The following is a 26,736-nucleotide window of genomic DNA, read 5'->3' as shown; positions in this document are numbered from 1 at the left end:
ACAAAAACTGCATCCAAGTAATCAGCTGGTGATGGTGAAATATCAAATTATATAATAAAGGAAGTAATGAGCAAATAATCTCACCATTGCAGGACATAGCAAACAGCCAAGGATGACCCCAACAACTACAGGACAGTTTCATTGATTAAAAAATTCTTAAAAATCTTGGAAATGCTTATGTATAATAGATTAGTTGATTATCTGGATAAATGCGACAGTCTTATATCATCACAGCATGGTCTCAGAAAGAGTACCGTATTTACTCGAATCTAAGCCGCACTTTTTTTCTGGTTTTTGTAATCCAAAAAACCACCTGCGGCTTAGAATCGAGTGCAAAGCAAGCGGAAGTTCTGAAAAATGTTGGTGAGGGCCGCCACTACTAACTTCTGCCATCGAATATATGTAGCACTACACAGGCTTGCTTTGTAGGCACAAAGATAAATACTGGCGCCAAAACCTCTGCGTCAGTAAATAAATTAAAAAAAAAAAGGTAAAAGACGAGCTTTTTTTCTCCGCCCCGAGTTTTGACCACTGCATTTTCATACATTATCCAACGAAGTAAATACAAATTCCGTATTGTTCATCATCGAATGTAGCAGCATTTCAATGTACTACGAAAACCTGACTGGCAAGTCTGTTTGGGATGTTGGTCAATATGGCCAACTCTATATTCTGAAGTTTTTCCCCTGTGAGAAGAGATGGTTCCTAATAGGAACTTTTATGAATTGTGAATCACATGCAGTATTCTCCTCACCATAAGAATAATACGAATATAAACATTTTGCCATGTATTGTTTCAGGTTTGCTGCTATCTCATTTAAATCCTGTCTGCCTAATAAACTACGAAACTAGAGTGAGACAACAGCAAACGCGGAAGAATATACATATCATGTCATGGTTATATTCGTATTATTCTTATGCCTAATAGTGATACAGTCAGAAATGAAGCACGGCAATTGACTAGATTTTTAAATCTAAGATGACTCTAATTTCTGTGGAGAATGTAATGTACTAAAGAGGCCCCTGCAAAGATTTTCAAACGGAGAAAAATTTTCGCTACACTCTCGTTCAGAACATCTTCTATCATACGCAATCTATTATTTGGTTCTTGTTGATCATTATCAATGAAAGCAGCAGTGTAAGTAACAACAAATAGCAGTCTTTTGCCATTTTTAGGCTAATAAGATGATTCCTCTTTTTTTTAAAAAAAGGCAGCGGTAGTGCGCACGAAAGCTAGCCATGCCGCGAGTCGCGACAGGCCATAAACACGCACTAACAGAATGCGACAAACAATGCATGACACAGTACAGTAATGCATTTTCAGATTAGAGTTACGTAAACACCTATAAGAAAGAAAACGGCGCTTATCAGATCAAAGAAAAATAAGCAATCGATTCAAACCAGACGAAGCACGTGAAAAAGGAAGGGTACCCGTATAAATACGGACGGAGCGCCTGACGCACAGCAATGGCTACCTGGTAAAGCTTAACTGCTAAGCTTACGACTCGAACCAAACTACTGTAGCTGAATCGTCATTCATTCGACCTAAATTGTGTCTCATATTACAATGGACCAACTTTGTTTCGATTTGGAGATGCGGTCTAAAACTTTTCTCTCCCCTTGAATTTCGAGTCTCAAATTTCAGGTGCGGCTTAGATTCGGGAAATTTTTTTTCCTTGATTTCGAGTCTCATTTTCCAGATGCGGCTTAGATTCGAGTGCGGCTTAGATTCGAGTAAATACGGTAAATCTACAGAATCAGCAGTTGCCAGTCTGACAGAATATATTATACAGTCCTTAGACAAAAAACAAGTTGTACCTGCAGTGTTTCTGGATCTTTCCAAAGCATTAGATACTACTGACCATGATGTACTACAAGAAAATTGGAAAACTAAGGTATTCAAGGACAAGCAGGCGAGTAGATAGAATCATACTTATGCAACACTATTTATCAATAGGGAATTCATATCAACCAGAAATCAAACCATCAAATATGGAGGGCTGCAGGGATCTGCAATCGGGCCACTGCTGTTTGATCTGTTTGTTAATAACATGGATGTTGAAGAGAAGGAGAAGAAAATGTTGTATGCAGATGACATGACAACATTGAACAATGAGCAATGTGATGTACAGTTCAAGAGAAAAGCTTACATATCTACAAACACCACAGTTCAGTGGCTCCTTAAAAATGGAATTATTATAAACCTAAAAAAGACTATGTATGCATTGTTCAGAAATAAAGAGAGGGCTGTGCACATGGGTTTAGAGGTGGATGAAATGAGACTGGAATAAGTAGAATCCACTTGATTCTTAGGTGTTACTGTGGATAGTGAGCTGAAATGGAAGCAACATATTAATTCTGTCTGTAAGAAACTCACCTCTATCATATTTGTAATGAGGCAGCTATCACAGTATGCAGACAAAGAGCTTCTGTGCACAGTATACCATGGACTCTTCAAACTATACCTGCAGTATGGAGTGATAGTGTGGGGAAACTCAGACATTCAAGAAGTAAAAAGGGTGTTCACATAAAAAAAATTAAATTTTAAAAAACCAGGATCATATTAAGAGGAAAGACTTCTGAAACATGCAGAAACTGCTTCAGAAGACTAGGTGTCTTAACTTTTACATTCTTGTACACATATAAAACAATAATATATGTCGCAAAAGATAGTGCAGAGTGTACACACCCACAACACATGGAGGAAGAATGACATATGAAGCATACCCCACCAACTAACAATGCTTGAGAAAGGGCCCCAGTACTCAGGTGTCAAATTACTAAGAAGTCTGCCTAAAAAACTGTGTGACAATGTACATGACAATAAGTTTTCAAAGAAACTCAAAGACTGTCTGGTGGAAAAAAAATTAGTGTTAAAGAATATTTAAATGTATATTGTTACTTATAATCAATGATGTTAAAATATAAGAAAAATGGATAGGAAGTATGTGATAATGTATGTTTTCTACTTTTACCATTCAGTTCAATTCAATTCAATGAAATTATTGGCAAATTTCTCTTTTGCCAATATTTTAAAAATCTTCAATAAGTCTGCACTACAAATAGAAAGGTATAATAAAACACACAAAATATTCTGGATAACCCACATGGATTCAGAATGATCATACTATGATAGAGGTAATTAAGAAACTGGTCACAAAAGTAATCTTGTGCCTTGATAATAAGACCAATGTAACAGGAATTTTATACTCCGATTGCATTTGATATGGTAAACTGTGACTTGCTCCGTTTGCAAAATGGCTGCCTATGGTTTGGCAGAAAAATCGTTGTGCTCCCTATCTTTTACTATTCCACTTCTTGTCCTCTTTGGATGGTATATCATATAAGATAATCATAGACATGATTCTTTATGCAAATAATTTGAATCACTGGTTTCTAATGAAACCAATGAAGCAGTTGTTCAAAGATACACTTAGGGAATTTGTGATTTTCAGTAAGATAAAAATCTGATATTAAACTTTGCTAAAACTCTAATTGTGTAATTTGATACAAATAAAGATCTAGAATCCATATCAGAAACAAAATAGAATAATAAAAATTTCATTACTACAAACTACCGAAATTTGTTAATATTCTTATGAATAAAAACTTGACGCGGACTTTTCATGTGGAGGTCTGTTTAAATTATAAATAATGTAACGGAATTTGATGTCACAAAGACGACTTTATATAATGTATATTAGACACCAATTGTCAGATATGGAATCATCTTCCTGATTTTTGGAGGAAGAAGTCTGCTGAAAGTATTTATCTCTCTCTTTCTCTCTCTCATGTCATGGCGATGGCAATGTTCATTTGGGGGTCTGTGTGGTTATACCTGTGAATGTGTGTACTATTACTAGAAAAATAGCAATTGTCAGAAATAGGTGAGCTCTCTTCCAGCAATTTCTTTGTGTTCACTGGAGTTGTGAAAAATGTTTATAAGAACAAAACGTTCTTTACTATGCAGGAACTGAAGAAATGTTTGAATCTGCTAACATATACCAACTTTAACAATTTGACGACTAAGAGTGTGTGAAGTGTATATGCAAACTTCCCACTTCTCTTATACGAGTTGACTTACTTGGTGTACACGGCGATCTTCTTCTATAGATAGCCAGCTTCTGGAATCTCTATAAACTTCTTCTCTGAAGAATGATGCTAGTTACAGGAACCTTGAAGATTCTCTCTCTACTTGCAAAATAATTAGGTACTCGAAGAATACTATTGGTATATTTGAGCTTCATAAAGAACAAAATTCACACTTCACACATAAACATTAGACTTTTTGTAAGTCACTTGTATTATCTCACATTAGAAACAGATTTAAGAAGATTTAGCAAAGAGTTGGCTTAACAACCATAACTCTATTACAAATGAATTGTAAAATATGTCTTGCCTCCAGCAAGCCCAAGTTAAGAGTTCTTTTTTTAGACTAAAGAATCTCAATTGTTCTTGTTATTTATAACAATGGTCACTGATACAATTATCACAGAATAACCTAGAAGTTCCATGGTTCTTTGATATACTTTCACTAGAACTTCCATGGATCGCCCAACAAGTACTTGTCAGTACTGTTTGTCTGCTGCATCTACCTTCTGCTTGTGACTGATTTCACAACTGCACACACAAACATGTGACGCGCAGTAGGTAGGATTCTAGCATCCCACTCTCACATCTAAAATATCATGTGTTCAAGATGGTAGAAGGCCGAGTGGTTCTAGAATTTACGCACAAATTCTCAAAACACTACACAACGTCCTAGTTTTCAACATTGCCCACCACTATGATCTGCTATTGTGGTCCTGTCTTGACCAGGAAATAACTGCAGCAAATGAACAGTTATAAAACCTATGTAAACACTTCAAAAATTTTACTGTGATTAATGTCAATGGATGCAGATTTCATATTTGCCATGTTTTACATCTGAATGGCCTGGGCAAACATCTAGTAACCAAGAAAGCACTTTGTATAATAGTAAACAAGCCTCATGAACTAAAAGCACAGAGAATAACCTTAGGATGGGATCAACAATTTCATGACAATTCTTTTTTAGTTTAAGTGTAGAGACTAAGTGTGTAGACAAGTACAAAGTGAATTACATTAATTCAGAACAGACTTTCCCCTATTCTTGTAATAACTCTATGGTATTGTTGCATGTCAACATAAGACATTAAAAAGTGAGGTAGATGACATCAGTGTTCTACTAGAAGAAAGTAAAAATTCTGTTCTATGTATTAATGAACATTGGCTACATGAGAATCGACTATATTTGTATGAGCCATCAGGATATTTTTAGTATCAAGTTTTTGTAGAAGTGTGAACAACTATGGAGGTACTTCAGTATGTGACAGCAATGATGTTTTGGCAGAAAGCGCTAATCTTGGCATAAGTAATTTTTGCACTGAAAGTGTATCTGAGCACCAGAACCTATCTTTAGGTGGTGGTGATCTGAGGCAGCTGCTATAATATTTCCAGGTCTCAAACTGACTGCAGTGTCTGTTAGCCAGGACAGCAATATTGAAGTCTTCATAGAGGTACTAGACAGAACAATCTCCCACTTGCAGAAATACAATCAACATAAAATTTTAGCTGTTGGGGACATTAACATTGACATTAGGGTTACAATGACAAAGAACTTACACTTGCTTAACGTCCTCAGATCACACAATATGTTTTGTGCAGATAACAAGCTAACAAGACAGCCATCATATCTGGACAATCTTATAACAAATGTAGGAAGAAATATGCATGAAATAGGGCTTTTTAATACCATGTATCAAACAGATCATGAAGGGATATGGATGAAATTGCTGACAAAAAATCCCAGAGAGCAAAGTGAACAACTCAAATGTGTTGGAATTGTTAATGATTCTCGTATCAATGCTTTCAGATCACAGCTCTGTATGATAGAATGGTCCAACTTCCTGTTGTTAAATCTTCAAATTTATCACATATATTTCGGACAACACAACAACACATATAAGTCACTGAGTAAGTACACCTGTGTACAAGTCAGCATTCGATTAAACACTGAGTCTCAGTCTAGCGGCCGCCGCTCGGCTGGCCGCTTAGGTAGCGCCGCTGCTGCATGGCTGGCAGACAGCACCGCACGTAGAGGACGTGCGTAATTGCGCGGCGGCACTTTGAATAATTGGCGAGTCACGACACTTTTCCCCCCTTTGAAATTGTTGCACTGGTTTTGATGGAGGTGTCCTGGAGATGGCTAACGTCCATAGGTGTTGTTTGACTCGCCGTAAAGTCTCGAGGAGGGGGCTTCCCGTACGGACGGAAGTGTCCCCGATGATAACGGGTCGAGATGACAGGAGACGTAGGGGTCAAATCTGCTGGGGCCCCATGCACCAATCTGCCCATTGCGGCAAGTCCAGTTGATATGACAGGAGACATGAGCGATGTGTCGGCGTCCGTTGGGGGAGGATGTACTCCGACAGAGGATGGTCTTCCGGTTCCTGCATGGGCACGTCTCCTGGTGGCGTCCGTTCTGGTGCTGGCATCGCGATGGTGGTGAGAGGGCTGCGTTGTGAGTATTGAGAGATGCCAAGATCCCGAGCATCAGGTAGAGCCAAAGGTGGTGTGGCGGCATTCGGAACAGGCGTTGCTGGCACCCGAGGCCATGGCTGGTCCGAATGACGCACTGCAACACCCGTGTCCATCTGGATTTCATACAGGCGTCTGCCACGGTGTTGTAAGATGCGGCCCGGGCTCCACTTTGGCCGCCTGCCATACCCCCGTACCCAGACGAGGTCGTCGGCGGTGAACCGGCCAAGTGAAGGCACCCGCGGCCGTGAGGTGGGAGGCTGCAGAAGATGAAGTAGCGTGCGGGGCTGTCGGCCATGTAAGAGCTCAGCCGGGCTGTGATCGCCCATGGGGGTGAAACGGTAAGACACCAGGAACTGGAGAAGCGCATCATCAGCAGCAGAAGAAGTCAGAAGTTTCCGCATCTGAGCCTTAAATGTGCGGACCAGTCGTTGAGCCTCACCGTTGGATTGTGGATGGAACGGTGGGGCCGTGACATGCGTAACGCCGTGACGAGCACAAAAATCCGCAAAGTTGGAAGAGGCAAATTGCGGACCATTATCAGTAACAAGAGTAGAGGGGAGGCCTTCCAAAGAAAAAATGCGGGCGAGAGCACTTGTGGTTGCCGCGGTGGTAGGTGACGTGCAACGGACAATGAAAGGAAAGTTAGAGTAGGCGTCAATTACGAGGAGCCAATAAGTACCTAAAAAAGGTCCCGCAAAGTCAGCATGAATGCGCTCCCAGGGCTTCTCAGGCGAAGGCCACGGTGACAAAGATGACTTCGGGGCAGCGGCCTGTGACGCACAAGGGCCGCATGCAGCGACCATGTGTGCTATTTCAGAGTCGATGCCAGGCCAGTACACATGACGGCGCGCCAGAGATTTTGTGCGAGACACACCCCAGTGCCCCTGGTGAAGGAGGCGCAAGACCGAAGCATGCAAAGACGCAGGGACCACAACACGCGGCGAAGCATTGTCAGTGGAGAGGAGGATAACACCATCCCTAGCCGTGAGGTGGTAGAGCAAAGTGTAGTAGTTCCGCAACGGATCAGAAGTCTTAGCGGATGGGCGATCTGGCCAACCCTTCTGAATACAGTGTAAAACCCGGGAGAGGGTAGGGTCAGAACCCGTAGCAGCCGCCAGCCTCTCCCCAGTGATGGGGAACCCGTCCACAACCCGCTGCTCGGCAACATCCAGGTGGAAACACAAAAGTTCGTCCCTGTCGAATGCCTGATCAGGATCCATGGGAAGGCGAGACAAAGCATCTGCATTTGCATGTTGAGCCGTTGGCCAGAAATGAATCTCATAATTGAAACGGGACAAGTAAAGAGCCCAACGCTGGAGGCGGTGTGCAGCCTTGTCGGGAAGTGTCGTTGATGGATGAAACAGGGAAACAAGTGGTTTGTGATCCGTAATGAGATGAAATTTTGAGCCATAGAGAAAAACACCAAACTTATGAAGAGCATAAATGATGGCCAAAGCTTCTATCTCAATTTGAGAATACTTTTGTTGGGCATCCGTGAGCGTATTGGAGGCATAAGCGATGGGTTGTTCCGAACCGTCAGAAAAACGGTGCGCAAGGACTGCACCGACCCCGTATTGAGAGGCGTCTGTGGCAAGAACAAGATGTTGGCCCGGTCAATAAGTAGCCAGGCACGGGGTCTGTTTCAGTGTAGTCTTTAATTTCCGGAAAGCCGCGTCACATGACGCGGACCAGTGAAAAGGCACGTTTTTATGCAACAGGCGATGCAACGGCTGAGCCACCGACGCCGCAGACGGTAAAAACTTGTGACAGTATGCTATTTTCCCCAAGAAGGCCTGCAGTTCCTTAACAGATGTAGGGCGAGGAAGGGCATCGATTGCAGCGACAGTGTGTTGAAGCAGACGAATACCATCCCGAGAGAGTTGAAACCCCAAGTACGTGATAGATGCCTGAAAAAATTGTGATTTCTGAAGATTACACTTAAGACCGGCAGTCTGTAAGACATTAAAAAGTGTGCAGAGATTTTGAAGATGTTCTTCAGTGGTGGAGCCAGTGACAACAATGTCGTCCATGTAATTGATACACCCAGGGACAGGGAGCAATAATTGCTCCAAGAATCGCTGAAAGAGAGCAGGGGCGCTAGCAACCCCGAATGGCAAGCGTTGGTATTGATAGAGGCCGAAAGGCGTGTTAAGGACCAGAAACTGCTGGGAAGCAGCATCGAGAGGAAGTTGATGATAAGCTTCTGACAAGTCAATTTTAGAAAAATACTGTCCTCTAGCGAGTTTAGTGAACAGTTCTTCAGGACGGGGCATAGGGTAAGTGTCGATGAGGCATTGAGCATTTACAGTGGCTTTGAAATCGCCACAGAGACGAATATCACCATTTGGCTTAGCAACTACAACGACAGGAGAGGACCACTCACTGGAAGTGACAGGAAGCAAGACCCCTGAAGCAGTGAGACGATCCAACTCCCGTTTTACCCGATCACGAAGGGCCACAGGAATGGGCCAAGCCCAAATAAACTTATGCCGAGCAGTGGGTTTGAGTGTGATATGAGCTTCAAAGTCGTTTGCACGGCCTAACCCAGGAGAAAAAAGGGACAAAAATGTCGTCGACAAGGAATCCAGTTGAGCATAAGGAATAGCGTCAGAGGCAATATTGACAGAGTCATCTATGGAGAACCCAAAAACGCGAAAGGCATCGAAACAAAAAAGATTTTCTGCGTTGCTCTGGTCGACCACAAATATGGGAACAGTGCGAACGACGGATTTGTAAGATACCTCAGCATTAAACTGTCCCAAGAGAGAAATCTTCTGTTTATTGTACGTCCGTAATTGCCGAGTGACAGGGGACAGGAGTGGAGAACCCAGCTGAAGATACGTCTGAGAATTAATTATAGTGGCAGCAGAACCGGTATCCACTTGCATGCGAACATCTCGACCAAGGATTTGGACAGTGAGGAATAACTTCCCTGAAAGGGAAGAAGTGCAATTGACAGACAACACAGAATCAGAATCAGCGTCATGTTCATGAACATCATGTATGCGGTCGGATTTACAAACGGAAGACACATGTCCTTTCTTTTTGCACTTGTGACACACAGCCCAACGTTGGGGACAATCCTCGCGTGAATGTTTCGTAAAACACCGTTGACATGAAGGAAGTTGCCGGGGATTTTGCTGCAGTTTCTTAGTGGGTTGTTTACGGCTAGGCCGAGGCTGCGTGTGGGAGCGTACTGCGGCCACGTCGGCCGGCGGGGACGCGCCGCACGCGTCGTCAACAGCGCACAGAGGTTGTATTTCCCCGACGTCACCCCACGCTTCTATTTGCGCCCCAGCGGCGCGAGAAATTTCAAAAGACTGCGCAATGGAGAGAACTTCATCTAGAGTCGGATTTGCCAACTGAAGGGCACGTTGCCGAACTTCTTTGTCGGGTGCCGACCGGATAATCGCATCCCGTACCATGGAATCGGCATAGGATTCTTTGTGAACGTCAGTAACAAATTGACACTTTTGACTGAGGCCATGAAGTTCAGCAGCCCAAGCGCAATAGGATTGATTTGGTTGTTTTTAACAACGATAAAAGGCAACACGAGAGGCTACCACATGCGTTTGCTTTTGAAAATAGACAGACAGAAGTGAGCACATTTCAGCAAAGGACAAAGACGCAGGATCCTTCAAAGGAGCCAATTGCGACAACAACCGATACATTTGAGGTGAAATCCAGGAAAGAAACAGAGATTTACATGGTTGTTCGTCCGTGACATGAAATGCCAAGAAGTGCTGTCGAAGACGTTTTTCATAATCAGACCAGTCTTCCACCGTCTCGTCGTAAGGTGGAAAAGGAGGTACAGCCAACGACGAGAAACGCCTCGCATTTGACACCGCGACGAAATCGCGAATCGCCGCTGTTAGAAGTGTTCGCTGTTCAAGGAGATTTTGCAAGAGCTGCTCGACAGTAGCCATGGAACCCTGTGAGTCAACGGTGAAAAGGAAAAATCCACTACCTCGTCGCCAATTGTTAAATCTTCAAATTTATCACATATATTTCGGACAACACAACAACACATATAAGTCACTGAGTAAGTACACCTGTGTACAAGTCGGCATTCGATTAAACACTGAGTCTCAGTCTAGCGGCCGCCGCTCTGCTGGCCGCTTAGGTGGTGCCGCTGCTGCATGGCTGGCAGACAGCGCTGCACGTACAGGACGTGCGAAATTGCGCGGCGGCACTTTGAATAATCGGCGAGTCACAACACCTGTCCCATTTTACAAATGGTGATGAAGCTTTCGACAACTTTGTCACTATTGTTTCTCATATGTTTAATAAGTGCTGTCATAAAGTATTAAAAAGACATATGGGGAAACCAAGCAAAAATAATCATAGTTTACAATGATGGTTCACACATGACCCCAAAAGTTAAGAACACAGGTCATCAATATATCAAAGAACACTGAAGAAGATAGACTTCAGTATCTTCAACTAAAGGAAAGGTACAGATCATAAATTATAAAATAGAAACTGTTGGCAAATAATAACTATATTTAGCAATTGCAAAACAAATGCAAGACTGCTTGGAGAATCATCAAAGCAGAACTGGGTAATACTAATAGAGCCTCTCGTGACACTACCATTGTCACACCCAATGAAATAAACAACTTCTTTATTAATTCTTGTAACAAAGGACACCCAACTCAACAAAATGGCAACCATGAATCAAGCAGTAATAAGCATTTAGAAAAAATGAATTCATTCATATCACACAACAAACCAGCAACATCCCCATTCATGTGGGCACAAATTATTATCACTGATGTTCAATGGTGGATACAGAAAAACCTCAAGGAGGGGGCACTAAAGATATCTTTAGATACCTTTACTTTTACCGTAATAAAAAATAATCAAGTCGCATGCAAAGTTTAAGAGTTTCATTTAAACTGATTATACACATATATACATAAAAAAGTTACAGTTGTGGTTCTCTTCCTTAAATGATGAATTCTGTGCACCTATTCTTCCTGGCAAATTGATTAATTACATCGTCAATAGGACAATAAATTTCAGGGTGAGTGTTCAACAGAGGTACACCATTAAGTCAATCCTCCTTCAGTGTCAACCTCGCCATGTCTTTGTCTTCACAATCAACTGATCACTCTCACTCTTGACTAATCTCCACAATTGCACTTGCTACAACTAGGATTTTTTACTTATTCATTCTTCAGTCTTAATATTTCTTCTTCTGAATGTAAACTAGCTTCCTATTCAGTGAATAGTCCATATCATAACACTACATATCAAAGGTTCTCTGTACAAGAAAACAGTAGAATATTCACGACTTTTCTCAAACAAATGCCAGACAGAGTAACATATCGAGGTCACTAGAATGGCCATGGCTTTTCTCTTAGGTATGTGTTAGCTATCTATGTGCTTGACAGAAACGTATAAAATTCGATGAAGCAGACGCGCTTGCTACATATGGAAGTAAAACTACTTGATAACTCAATTCAGTCAAGTCAACTGATGAAAGAAACAAACGAATAGTGTGTGGGCTGATTGGCAGGAGTGGCACGGGTGGCAAGTGGCAATGCAAGTGGCCCCACAAGGACACAAGGGGCAGGAGTGCGCACCCTCCATATGTATCCACCACTGCTGATGTTGCAGCAGCTATAGCAAAATTCAGCAATTCAAAATTAGACGACTTGTATGGTCTTTCAAATTTTGTTACTAAAAAGATAGTGGACATTATACAACAACCACTCTGTGTACTAATGAATTGGATTTTTGTGAGTTGTTATTTCCCAGCCTACTTAAAGATGACAATAATTATTCTTCTACATAAAAAAGGAGACAAATCATGCATTGGTAACTACTGTCCTATGTCTATTGTACCAATAATTTTGAAAATAGCTGACAATCGCATGTATCAACAAATTTACAAATATTTCACCTGCAACATAATACTGACAATCTCTCAGTATGGCTTCAGGGAAATTCATCTAACACTGAAAACTGTTGGAAATGTTGTATCAATGAAACTCAGAGCCTTTGAAGCAAAATCATCTGTTGATGCTCTGCTCATTGACCTTAGCAAGGCATATGACACTACAATTCATCAGATTCTAATAGATAAACTGAGGTGCTATGGCATTCAGAACTAACCCGTATAGAATCGTATCTTGACAATAGGAAGCAGAAGGTACTCTTTAATAATATGAGTTCTGCATTCCTAAATGAGGTGTGCCTCTAATTACTGTACTGGCACCCTTATTGTTTTCAATCCATATTAATAACCTACCTACTATAAAGCCATGTAAATAGGTTCTGTAGGCTGGTGAAACCACTTCCATTGCAATTGGAAAATGAAAGATAATGGGGCAGTGTTGCATGATAATAAATATTACAGCTGTGGCACCATCTGCTGGAACATGTGTACTAAGGACATTTTGACAAGAATTTTCTGGTGAGAGAGAAAAGTGATTTAGAAAAAATAAGTGCCGAGGCAAGTTACCCATAGTGAAACAGTTCTACTTTAATCCATATCTGATTTGACTGTATTTTGAATGATAAGTTAGAAATTGGTACTAAAAACAACAAAATAACATTTGAATAACGCAGTGTGGAAACGGAAGCTGTAAATATAGTAAGACCCTTGACTACTGTATGTATATTCTGGAAATGTAATGATAAAAAAACAATATAACAGTAATTGGATAGATAAAAAATGTACTCACCAAGTGGTGGCAGGAGAACACACACATAAAAAAAGGTTTTAGGTACGTAAGCTTTCGGAGCCAGTGAATCCTTCTTCCAGCAGAAGGGTTGAAGGGTAAGAAAGAGGGGGGAAGGAAAAAGACTGGAGAGGTTTAGGAAAAGGAGCAGAGTTCAGGAAAGTCACCCAGAACCCCAGGTCAGGTAAGACTTACTGGATGGGATGCGAAGGAAAGACTCAATCTTTCCTTCTCATTCCAGATGGGAGTCTTTCCTTCGCATCCCATCCGGTAAGTCTCCCCTGACCCGGGGTTCTGGGTGACTTTTTCAAACTCTTCCCCTTTTCCTAAATCTCTACAGTCCTTTCCCTTCACCTCTTTTCCTTGATAAAATTATAATGTGCTCAGTAGAGCATAAATGCAAAGGTGGACAACCACTCCCCTTGGGAAACAAGCCATCTGGTAATTTTAGATTGTTCACTTGCCCCATTCAATGGAAAAGTAGCATTAGTTTCTATTATTGAAATTTCATAGGCTTGACAGGTGTTTATTAGTGTACATCATTTCCCAGTATTTTGCAAAATGTAGTAGAGGATCTAAAGGAACAAAGCAAAACCAACATAAGAATTTCTAGTAACTGGTCTAAGGACAATAAATTAACTGTAAATCAAAATAAAACTGAGAATGTAATATTTGGTTTATGCAAAACCAATAATGACTTATGTTGTTTAACACCTTCATGTACACTTGGATTCCTAATTAACTTGGAACCTCCACAAATTTCTATATGCACTAAATTGTCAAGAGTCATATACCTGCCACAAACTTAGAGCATGTCTTAATGAAAACACGATGCTCATCTCCTATTACACATTTCTTCATAGCCACATAGTATACTGCATACTACTTTGGAGCAGCTCCACTGTGACAAAATGAGTTTTTATATGGCAGAAAAAGCCTATCAGATGTGTAGTGAGTATTTTCAAAAACAACATATCTTATAGGGCACTTTTCAAGAAACTGGATGTCATGATAGTTCCATCATTATTTACACATAGTTGCCTAGCCTACACAAAAGAAAACCACAAGAGCTACAGATTAAGGAAATAATTCCATTGTCATAATACACATCATGAAGGAAAAAGTTTGACCAGTCTTTGACATGACTAAGCAAGACTCACAATAGCTATATATACCTTGGAGTAAAACAGTTCAAAGCAATGCTGCCAGCAGCACACACACCTCATTAAAAACCTTTAGAAATGTTCTACAAAACTGGTTTTCAAAGAAGGCTTTCTGTGTCATAGAGGATTTTTTTTACTGTTCAAAGGTGGATCTAAAACTTTAACATATACTCATTGTATGTTTGTACACAAATCTACATTATTTAACTGTTTTCTTCATTATTGTATGTACCATTATATACTATTCAATTTGTACAAACTATTAATATCAATGGCATGTCAAAATGCTTGAAGATGAAATAAACAAAAATAAAAACATCCAGGTGTTAATAATGTTTCCTGTAACATGTACCTAAGCCCCCTCATTAGTGCACTATAAGTGAGTGATTGTCTTTCTATTATTTTATGTATAACTCTATCCTGCAATTTCCATTATTGTTAGAATCATTATTTTTTGAACGGCATGCAGCTATAATGTATGGTTAAATGATTATGGCATTCTCTTGGGTAAAATAGTCCAGAAGCAAAATAGCTCCCCATTTGGATCTCGAGGCAGGAACTATTCAGGAGAATGTCATCATGAGGAACCACAAAACTGACATTCCACAGGTCAGAGTATGAAATGTCAGATTTATTTATTGGCTAGGTATGTTAGAGAATTTGAAAATGAAAGAGGATAGATTCAAATTATATACAGTGAGAATTGTTAGGTTCAGTGGCAGGACGAAAAAGGACTTCTGGTCAGGGGACTGCAGTGTTATGAATGCAAAATCAATAGGAATAAAGCAGGAGTAGGTCTAATTGTAAACATACATACAGAAGAGCCAAAGAAACTGGTACACCTGCCTAATGTCATGTACAGCCCCCGTGAGCATGCAGAAGCACTGCAACACAACATGGCATGGAGTCGACTAATGTCTGAAGTAGTGCTGGAGGAAATTGACACCATGAATGCTGCAATCCTGTCCATAAATCCGTAAGAGAACAAGGAGGTGGAGATCTCTTTTGAACAGCACATTGCAAGGCATCCCAAATATGCTCAATAACATTCATGTCTAGGGAGTCTGATGGCCAGTGGAAGTGTTTAAACTCAGAAGAGTGTTCCTGGAGCCGCTCTGTATCAATTCTGGATATGTGGGGTGTTGCATTGTCCTGCTGGAATTGTCCAAATCCATTGGGAAGCACGATGGACATGAATGGTTGCAGGTGATCAGACAATCAGACAGGATGCTTACATGCATGTCACCTGTCAAAGTCATACCTAGACATATCAGGGGTCCCATAGCACTTCAACTGCACATGCCCCACACCATTGCAGAGCCTCCACCTGCTTGAACAGTTCCCTGCTGACATACAGGGTCCATGGATTCATGAGGTTGTCTACATACCCGTACAATTCCACCTGCTCGATACAATTTGAAACGAGACTCATCCAACAAGGCAACATGTTTCCAGTCATCAACAGTCCAATGTTGGTGTTGGTGGGCCCAGGTGAGGTGTAAAGCATTCTACCATGCAGTCATCAAGAGTACACGAGTAGGCCTTTGGCTCCAAAAGCCCATATTGATGATGTTTTGTTGAATGGTCATATGCTGACACTTGTTGATGGTTCAGCATTGAAATCTGCAGCAATTTGCTGAAAGGTTGCTCTTCTGTCATGCTGAACAATTCTCTCCAGTCATCACTGGTCCTGTTCTTGCAGGATCTTTTTCAGGCCGAAGCAATGTTGGAGATTTGATGTTTCACCAGATTCCTGATATTCACAGTACACTCGTGAATTGGTCATATGGTAAAATTCCCACTTCGTCATTCCCTCAGAGATGCTGTGTCCCATCGCTTGTGTGCCGACTGTAGCACCACATTCAAACTCAGTTAAATCTTGATAACCTGCCATTGTAGCAGCAGTAACTGATCTAACAACTGCACCAGACACTTGTTGTCCTATATAGATGTTGCCAGCTGCAGCACCATATCCTGCCTGTTTCTGTATGTCTGTATTTGAATACGCATGACTAAAACAGCTTCTTTGGTGCTTCATTGTATAAAAATGGCTGCAGGGTGTTTGTGTGTATATGTTCCATATCTCCTCCTAAACCAGATTGATTTCAACTAGACCTGCAACACATATCATTTATTGTCTGGATAGAATCCATATGGAGCAGGGGAAGAGTGAAAAGGTTGGCACTGCCTGACATCTCTGCTGCATCAACATATCATGCAGGTAGTATCAGAATGCATTTGAGGTGGCAGACAGGCAGATGTGCATGGCTGAGCAGAGGGAAGGGGGAGGAGGAGATGAGTAGTGATGTGAAGGATGAGGAGATGGACAGAGAGAGGAAGAAGGAGGAGATAGACAGGTAGATGTGTGATGATCAAATGGATGGAAACGGGGGGACGAGGAGATGGACAGAGAGAGGGTGGAAGAGGAGATGGAAAGAGAGTGGGGGAAGAGGAAATAGAAAGAGAGAGGGGGGAACACAAGCTGGTAAGAGAGTGGGGACGAGGAGATACACAGAAACAGGGGAGGAGACGATCAGAGAAAGAGGGAAGAAGAGGTGGACAGAGAGAAGAGGGAGGAGGGGGAGGTTTATGAGGCAGGTGGTCGATGGAGAGGGGTAGTGGAAAGGTGTGAGGAGGCAGGTGGAAGTGTTGTGGCTGTAAGATATCTCTACTATCAATAAGGATAGGAATGAGGATGAGAAGGTGATGATAACTAAAATTGTTCTAAAAGTACCTTTCAGTATTTCTGTCCTGTATTTGGTTGACTTGGAACACTATTAAAGTATGAAACGCTATTTATCTTTCATTTGTGCTGCTTATTGTGTCACTCAGGTCATAAGAATGGACAATAACTTTTGCCAGTGTATTTAGAGACCAAAGATCATGTCACAATAGCTGAATACCACAGATAAATTTAATATCCTCTCTGGGGGTCACATAGTGGGAAAAAAAGACATACATGTGTGTGGAGTATATGTGACATATGCACATGAGGGCAAAGGGAGGCTGTATGTATGAATGTGTTAATGTGTTATGTTCCACATCTCCTCCTGAACCAATGTATCAGTTTCAAACAAACTATAACACTTATTGTTGGAAAGAAGTACTGTGGAGGTAAGAACCACCTAGTTCCAATTAGGGTTGGCAGACAGAGAGAGGGGGAGGGGGAAAGGAGATGGACAGAGAGAGGGGGATGGAGGAAAGGAGATACACAGAGAGAGAGGGTGGAGGAGGAGATGGGCAGACAGAGAGAGAGGGGTAGGAGTTGGACAGAGATAGGGGTAGGTAGAAATGGGCAGATAAAGGTCGAGGATGAGATGGACATAGATGGGGAAGATGAGGTGACAGCCAGAGAGGTGGGGGGGGAGGGAAGGAGGAGGTGGAGAAAGAAAGAGAGAGAGAGAGAGAGAGAAAGAGGGGGAGGAAGAGATGGGCAGAAAGTGGGTGGAGGGGAGATGGACAGAGACAATGGAGGAAGGAGGAAATGGACATAGAGAGAAGAGGAGGAGTAATAGTAGTAGTAGAAGTAGTAGTAGTAACAGGAGTAGGACAAGGATGAGGAGGTGGACAGAGGGGGGAGTAAAAGATGGACAGAGTGTGTGGGGAGGGGAGGTGGTCAGAGAGAGGGGTAGGAGGAGACAGATTGAGGGAGGGGGGAGGAGATGGACTGAGAGAGTAGGGGTAAGAAGAGATATGTGCAATAAATAAAAAAAAGAGGAAAGTGGGTGAGTTACAGTGAACAGCATAGTGGACATATTATCATACAGCCACGATAGACATGAAACCAACGCCGACCACACTAGTGCCAAGTTTATTTACAAACTAGCTCCTCAAATCATGGAGAGATTGAAAGACTGTATGATGAGGTAAAAGAAATTATTCAGATACTTAAAACATAGGAAAATTTAAACTGTGATTTGACATTTGGAATTCATTAGTTGGAAAATGAAGAGAAGGAAAAATAGTACGAGAACATGGACTGGGGGAAAGAAAGGGGAAGCTGGCTGGTAGAATCTTGCACAGAATCCAAGTTAATTATCGCCACCACCTGATTTAAAAATCATGGAAGTAGGTTGTATACACGGAAGAGGCCAAGAGACACTGGAAGGTTTTCATATTGATTATACAATGGTAAGATAGAGATTTTGGAACCAGATTTTAAACTGTAAGACATTTCTAGGGGCAGATGTAGACTCTGATCATAATTTATTGGTTACAACTGTGGATTAAAAGAGAATAAATGCAAAAAGACAGGAAGTTAAGGAATTAGACCTGGATAAACTGAAGAAGCAAGATGCAAGTTTCAGTGGGAACAATACACAATGATTTACTGAAACAGATGAAAGTAACACAGTAGAAGATGGATGGGTAGCTTTGAGACACAAAACAGTGAATACAGCATAGAATCAAATAGGTAAATAGACAGGGCCTAGAAATCCTTGTATATCACAGTAGATATTGAATTTAAGTGATAAAAGAAGAAATATAAAAATGCATCAAATGAAGCAGGTGAGAGGAAATACAGTCATCTAAAAAATGAGATTACAGAAAGCGCAAAATGACAAAGCATGAATGGCCAGTGGACATATATAAGGATATAGAAAAATATGTTACTAGGGAAAAGATAGACACTGTCTATTGGCAGATTAAAGACATATTTGGAGAAAAGAGAAGCAACTGTATTAATATCAAGAGCTCATATGGAAAAAAAAAGAAAAATTGAAATGTGGAAGGGTGTACGTAAAGTCCAGGAACACATTCAATTATTTATTGCACAAGAACCAAACATTGTACAGATATCATACATGCATAATTTTAAAGAGAAACACTGAAAGCTTTTTTCCATGTATACTACCACAGCGTAGTCAGGTAATTTGTGACTTTTTTCTGTGGGGACACATTAAAGATCTGGTGTATGTGATGTAGCAGAACAGGTAGCAGAGCTCCAGAGAGAATATGAGAAGCAATTGTCAAGTCGATGATGACATGCTGGGACAGGTATGGCAAGAATTCCATTACCGTACTGACGTCTGCCGGGTCACTCATGGTTCGCATATCAAATGTTTGCAAAATAAACTTTCACAGTTCCTCTTCAAAATGCAATATGTATGACATCTGTACCATGTTTAGTTCTTGTGCAATAAATAATTGAAAGTGTTCCCGGACTTTATGTACACTCTGTATATGGAGGGGCTATAAAAGACAAGTGAACTTGGTGGCAGTATTGTAGAAGTGGAAGATGGAGTGGAGGGAGATGATGTTGGAGGTATGATAGTGCCAGAAGAATCTGACAGAGCAATGAAAGATCTAAGTCCAAATAAGGCCCCTGAAGTAGACAAAATTGCCTCACAACTATTGATATCCTTGGGAGAGCCAGACAGGATAAAACTATTTCATCTTTTGTGCATGGTGTATGAGACACGCAAAATACCTTCAGACTTAAAGAAGTAGTTATTTTAATTCCAAATAAAGCAGGTGCTGACGTTTGTAAGTATTACTGAACTATGAGTTTTAATATATCATGGTTGAAAAATACTGACATGAATTATTTACAGAAGAATAGAAAAACTGCAAATTCATATGGATGTAGGTTGCCGTAGTTATTCTGAGATGAAGAAGCTTGCACAGGATCCAGTACTGTGGAGAGCTGCATCAAACCAGTCTTCAGACTGAAGATAACAACCACAGCAACATATAAAACACTCAATTTTTGAAGTCAGAATCCCCAAGTATTTGTAGGAAAGTCCTTTGAAAAAGACACAGAACAGATTATAAACCACCATATCAGTGACAAAGTACTTGAGAATAGTTGTCTCTCGCATAGGTGTAAAAATTTACAATATTTGAAGAATCAAGCATAAAAACTTTTTAAAAATTTAGTGTTAGTATAGTGCAGAAGAACTCATGGCTGATGAGTTCACATATCAAAATTCTTTAATTATTTCCAAATTTTCAACATTGTGAATCTAAATATCACTGTAAATCAAACTGTACAAGCTGATATTATTATCTAAATGTGTATATCTGTTATTTTCTGTGTTGTTTGAATGCAAAAACTAAAGTAAGCCATAAAATAAGTAAAACACAACTGATGCATCACCATTGTCTTGATATAATGATTTTGCATGACAAGTCATGTGAGAATAAAGATGTAATCCAACCAACTTCCATTCCAAAGCCAATTATTGAATTAGTCTCATAATATTTGAGGAGAATAATGAAGATATCACAGATATACAGTAAAGAAGTTTGAGAATCAGAATGCCCCTTTTTAACCAAACAGTGCAAAATACAAACTGTATTACTTACATTTCCACAGTTCTTGCAACTCTCAATAAATGAAGAGGCAAGGAGCAGAAACATCAATTCCTCAATACTTTACATTTCTAGAAATAAGGAAAATGACATCTTCACACCAACAACACAATACCAGTACGATATTTTGTAGCTCAAAAGGAGGATGCTCAACTTCATGTTAACTCACTTTAAAGTAGAGCTGACACAGAGCTGGATGTAGAACCACAAAACATCAATGAAAAAGAATTTTATATTATTATTATTTATTTATTTATTTGTTTCACCTTCCAAGGAGCACATGGAACCATTAGTTAGCACTGGTCTTCTTAGCTTTCTTGTTCTTCTTTTCTTCCCAAAACTTCCTCATCCTTTCACTATGGGCCTGTCTTCTTTCTTGTGTTCATGCGTTTTTCAATTTCAGATTATTTTCCATCAGGGTTTTGGTTGTGAACTTATGAGAGTTGATTTTCTGTCTGTATGCAGCCTGTGTGGTTTCCAGTGGGTCAATACTGAGCTCAGTGAGGCCATTTTGGGTTTCTGTTAGCCAGCGTGCCCTGGTTTGGCGAGTTCCTTTGATGATGAGGAAGATTTTCTTGGTCATTCTAGAGGCATCCAGTCTTGCTAAATGTGTGTAGAATTTCAATCATCTTTTCTGTGCAACTGGCATGAAACTTTTCAGTCCTTGAGTACAGTTCTTCAGAGCTTTTGCGCATCCAGATACCATCTTGAATCTTGGGTCCAAATATTTTCCTGAGTATTTGCCTTTACATACATACATAAAAAGCTGCGTATATTCTTACATCTTAAATGGATAATACTATACTCAGCCAAATGATTTTTCATTCCACAAACTATTATAATTTGATAAGTTTTGGTTAAATCTTTGTGGAGTTGATCTTAATTTTCTGTTGCCTATATAAGATCAGTTCTCGGTTTCATAAAAGATGTGAGCAGGTAGAGTAAATCTAATTTGTACTGTAGCTTGTGGTCTACCTGCACCAGGAAAAGTTGTCAAACTGAGGATCATACATTATGTTACTGCAACCACTAAGCTTGCCTTATGTGTAAAGTAATGCTGAGCCTCACCTCCTAAGTTCAGTAGTCTTTCTTCTTTGACAACTTAATCTAGTATCAAAAAGTTCAATAGAAATAAAGCACAATTTCCAGATATTGTAGTGTGCTTGTAGTATGCTACCAGTTTTATTGTATCATAATAAGATGTACTGTGTGTAATCCCATCTTTTAGAGATCTCCACAGTACAACTATGTTTTTAAAGAGGTTAATTAACAACTATTTAAGTACACCAATTTCTGTAGTAATAAAGCTCATACTTGCCTTTCAGCATTCTTTTGCTTCAAACTGTATATAATTCATTTGTCTATTCCATTACTTTGTTACTAATTACCCTATACTTTTTGTGCTCACATGCTTTATCATCCCTTCAGTCCACCCATGTCCTCTTGTACAAATCACTGCCTTCCCTGTTGTTCTGTTCACTATTAATTTCTCCCTGCATTTTTTTTGTTCCTTTCTCTCCACAAAAGCTATTATCACTTTTGTGTGGTCAGTGGTGCATTTTTAATCCTTCTCACTTTTACCTGATTTGCCCCCTTAATGATCAATTATATTTTGCTCTCGACAACTGATTGATGATCTGTGATCCTAAATTCTGCAGACAGTAAAAGGCTGAATGATTGTGAACAATTACTGTAGATGTAGTACTCATTATGTAAGTAATCGAGTATTTTTTGTATTCATCAATCAAAACTAGAAAAAGGCCAAAAATCTGAAAGTATTTATGTAAAAGATTAACCATCATATACAGATCCCATACAATCAATTGTGAGGTCCCTACATTATGTGTTCATGTTGTCACTTACAGGAAGTAAGCTAGTTAGACTGCAAGTCAGGAATGCATTTAAATTGTTTATATCTCACTAATTCACTGTGGAGCTTATAACCTCCTATCTTCAGTAGGAGCAGAGAGATGGAGGAAAAATGCATTTTTTAAAATCCCTACCATATAGGCTGCCCTTGGTTTGCAAAACAGCCTACACATCAGGGGCAAAAGATTCTTCCAGCCCCCGTCATGCAGGCTGCCCCGCACAATTAGCTCCTTGTTGTAGTAGTACCAGCCTGTTTATCGAGCTGTTTTACTGGGACTACATGTGTAGTTGGGCATGGCTGGGTGACGGCAGAGATGGATAGAAGAGGGTAAGGACAGAGAGAGGGGCAGGAGGGGTTGGATAGGAAGGGAGTAGGAAAGGAAGGGATGAACAAAGAGAGGGGGAAGGAGGAGAAAGTCACAGAGAGGGGGAGGAAGACATATGTACAATTGGGGGGGGGGGGGGGAGAAGAAGAGATGTATAGGGTTGGAAGGAGGGAGAAGGAGATGGATAGTGACAGGGGCAAGACAAAATGACAGAGTGGTAGGGGCAGTAGGACATGGACAGAGAGAGGGGGGGGGGAGAAGCACAAGGACAGAAAAAGAGGGGGAGGAGGAGATGACAGAGAGAAGAGGAGGAGATGACAGAGAGAAGGGGAGGAGAAGATGGACAGACAGAGGGTGAAGGAGAAAATGAGCAGAGAGAGGGGATGAGGAGATGGTGGGAGGATGAGATGAACAGAGAGATGGGGTGAGGAAGAGGTGGATATGAAGAGGGAAGAGTATAAGATGTATGATATACATGTGTTGCATATGCGAACAATCCTGGGGGCAAAGTGCTAGGTCATTAAAAAGTTAATACACACTATTTACAAGCAAAATATTGTCTACTGTAATAGTAGTTTCAAATCCTCCTGCACTGTATTACTAATATATGACAGCAGTGATGTCATAATCCATATTTTCACCTCCTCTTATGGTCTTTATGTAACTCACATTATATTACATGATCTTCCTGAAACACAACGAAGTGAGAAGAGATCAACAGCTATTTGTCTCTCTCCTAAATAGGATCCTGAGATTCCTACTGCACAAGCTCCAACTCTGAAAGTTGAGTGTGAGAGCACTTCTCCTCTCATTACAGCAATTTTTGTCATTTCTTTTCAGACAGTGGTTAAAGCTTTTACAGCAGTCTGCCTATCACCATAACGGCAAACATAAGGTTTGTTGTCAGTTTTAAGTGTGTGTTACTGGCTGTCAGACCACAAATCCACAGGCCTGTGACTGCACCCCTGGATGATCCTCAAAATTTTTCCAAGCCTCAGTTGAATTTTAATGTCTGTGAGGGGATGGGGGAGGTCAGATGAATGCAAAGGTGTACTATCTCCAACAGCATCATCCTAGTACAGAACTGTGGAGTGCAACTGAACCCAAGCTTTGGAATTTTACTTTATTTAGTATCACTAAAGCATCTTCCTAGTTCTCAGTACATTTTGTTTCTGATTCACAGGAATACCAGCTTTGAGTATCAGTAATTCATACTAGAAATTGGATCCCAAGTAATATCAAGACTATATGTGTGTGTTGTTTTTCGATTTTTAATCTTTCAATAGTGAACATAGTATTTCTGTTTCAGAGGGTACAGCCATACCAGCATGGGCCATCATAGTTATTGTTGGAGTAATCATGCTCGTCTTAGGAGGTGGGCTGTATGCTATTATGAGGAAAATTGTCCTAGGAAGCAGTAACACAGATTACTCTCCTACTGCAGTAAATGAATCTTAAGAAACACTTGCAACAAAAATTACCAGTAAGTTCATATATCTATAAGTTGGCCAGCTCATTATGTAAAACCAGATACATGACATTACTGCAATGGGCATGCGATTAATTACCTTGAAGTCAAAGGGCAGTTTTAAACAAAAATAAACAACTGAAAATTTAAACAAATACTGTAGTTTTTGGTAGTGGACTGTCTTGTTTCTTACTCCTACTCCATATCTTTTGCTCTCTCTTTACAAACTCATAATAGAATATGCTAAAGAAAGTATGTATGCAGATAGTTATTAGAAACTTCTGTTCAAGACATCCTCCAAACTTATGTCTGTCTGTACTTGGATATTTTTATATTTCAGAACTGCAATTTCAATGAAATGATTACAAAAAACTTTGATGAAGTACAGCAACAGAACTATTTTTTCATTGAGAGTAGCTTTTTCATAACATGTCAAGAACATGTAATAAGCACCACTTTTACGAGATATATAACAATAGTTAATGTTCGTTATTGATTACATAAAAATAGCATGTGGTATTTGGATGATACCACAATGCAAGTAAACATATGCCCTTCTTTACTGGAAAGTTGCAACAGATACCGAGTGTTTACCTTATAATAAAATGACTGGCGAAAAAATAAATAAAAAGTAATTTAAAAAAGCATTAGTTAGACACCTTATACTAAGGAGTTATTAAAATTATATTCATACACTTAGTATGAAACTGTATAATACATACACTAAAGAATTACAGTAATTATCATACATGTTTCTCTCTTTCAGGCTAGACACAAGGAATCAAAATAAATTGAATTTCATTCAATTGAGGATTTCAGTTCAGTTTCAAAAGTGCTTCTCATCCCAGTACTGCATTTGGAATTAGATATAATACAATAAAATTCATTTAATAATCTATTGTAAATAATGTTCCAGTTTTGCCTACTGAACAGATAATCTATTGTAAATAATGTTCCAGTTTTGCTTACTGAACAGATAACTTAAAAACTCAACTATTTCGCTGTTCTTTGGATTGTGTTGTTCAGGGAGTATGGGCATGTTTTGTGAGGAAGGGCCATTATTCACAGCATAATCTGTGTAAACAGTTTATTTTAAACAGACTTTTTTTGCATTTTTCTGATATTCAGAAGATAGATGAATACTATTTTTTTAAATTACTTTTGTGAAAGCTTCATCTGATAAATTTGACTATCATATATTTGAGTAGCAGCCAATTGTAAGTTTCTAACTTAGTTGGAAATGTATCATACAATATTCAAATTAGTATTTTGTCTGTACACAATAAAATACCTGTCAGAAATATATCATTACACAATTATATATTATTTTGTTTCAAAGTATACTGCATATAGTTTTATTTATGATGTCACTAATTAGCAAAAACTAAATTCCAAGATAGATGTTTAAATCAATTGTTCTAACAATTCCTTATACTATAGACTGAATGAGAATAACAATTAACCATTTTGTACATCAGTCCTCAACTGTAAGATGTTCTTTATTAAATATATTAAAAATTTTGGAAATTTGAAGAAATATTATACCATTTCTGCTGTTCTTTATTCTTTACAGCATGATTTGTACAATATTTTAATGATTTTATACAATAAAAACATGAAAGGCTATATGCAGTCATCACTATCCACATGCCTTGACAGTTTAGATTGATGCTTTGCAAATGTTTTGCCACACATTGCAGGTCTTCCATTGAATGGGCTGTCACAGATAGCTAATAATTTAGAATGTTTGATGTTTAGAACGTTTATTGTCAGCTGTTTAGTGTGTTTTCACACAATTTGCCTTGTCAATAAATACAGTAAATAATACAGGTTTGTACACATATATAAAAGCTTAAATATAATGAATTGTATATATAAGCACATTTACAAATAGTTACAGTTACTCCAAGCAAAATTCGTGTATCTCAATCTCCATCAACTTGTCCACTGAGTAACAGTCATACTCTTTTAGGCAAGTTTCTAAAATTTTTAAAACCTTTGTAACAGAATCAAGTGTGCTATTTTTGGTAGTTTGTTGAACAAATTCAGGCTCGTGTGTTTATGGCTTTAGTGTGTGTGTTGTCATGCTTCATTTTTTTTCCCTGTATTTTAGTGAACTTTGTACACTTACAATTCTGTTGATTGATAGATGGCAATGACAATGAAGTTCACCTCCTTTTCCAAAAACAAGATATTTCTATTCTTCACTTCCAGAAAATTTGTATACATAAATGTCTGGCAACTCTTACGCGTACTTTACTTGGTTTTATCACTAAAATATCAATTTTCATTAAATGAAACAATATGTTCTGAGCAACGGGCTAGCAACACGTCCTCTTTCCACA

At 39.6% G+C, this 26,736-nt stretch overlaps 1 long non-coding RNA gene across 1 annotated transcript in view; it reads left to right on the top strand.

Moving 5' to 3' along the window:
- Positions 1-24,284, top strand: part of LOC126162540 (uncharacterized) — a 63,240-nt gene extending 38,956 nt beyond the window's left edge. Inside the window, exon 3 of the long non-coding RNA XR_007535084.1 lies at positions 24,233-24,284. This is a non-coding gene — a long non-coding RNA (uncharacterized LOC126162540). The remainder of the gene's footprint in view (positions 1-24,232) is intronic.
- Positions 24,285-26,736: the final 2,452 nt, after the last annotated feature.

This window comes from Schistocerca cancellata, chromosome 2 (genome assembly GCF_023864275.1).
Source record: "Schistocerca cancellata isolate TAMUIC-IGC-003103 chromosome 2, iqSchCanc2.1, whole genome shotgun sequence".
NCBI lineage: Eukaryota > Metazoa > Arthropoda > Insecta > Orthoptera > Acrididae > Schistocerca > Schistocerca cancellata.
Note: the sequence above shows the minus strand (reverse complement) of the source record. Positions and strands in the feature narration are given on the sequence as shown.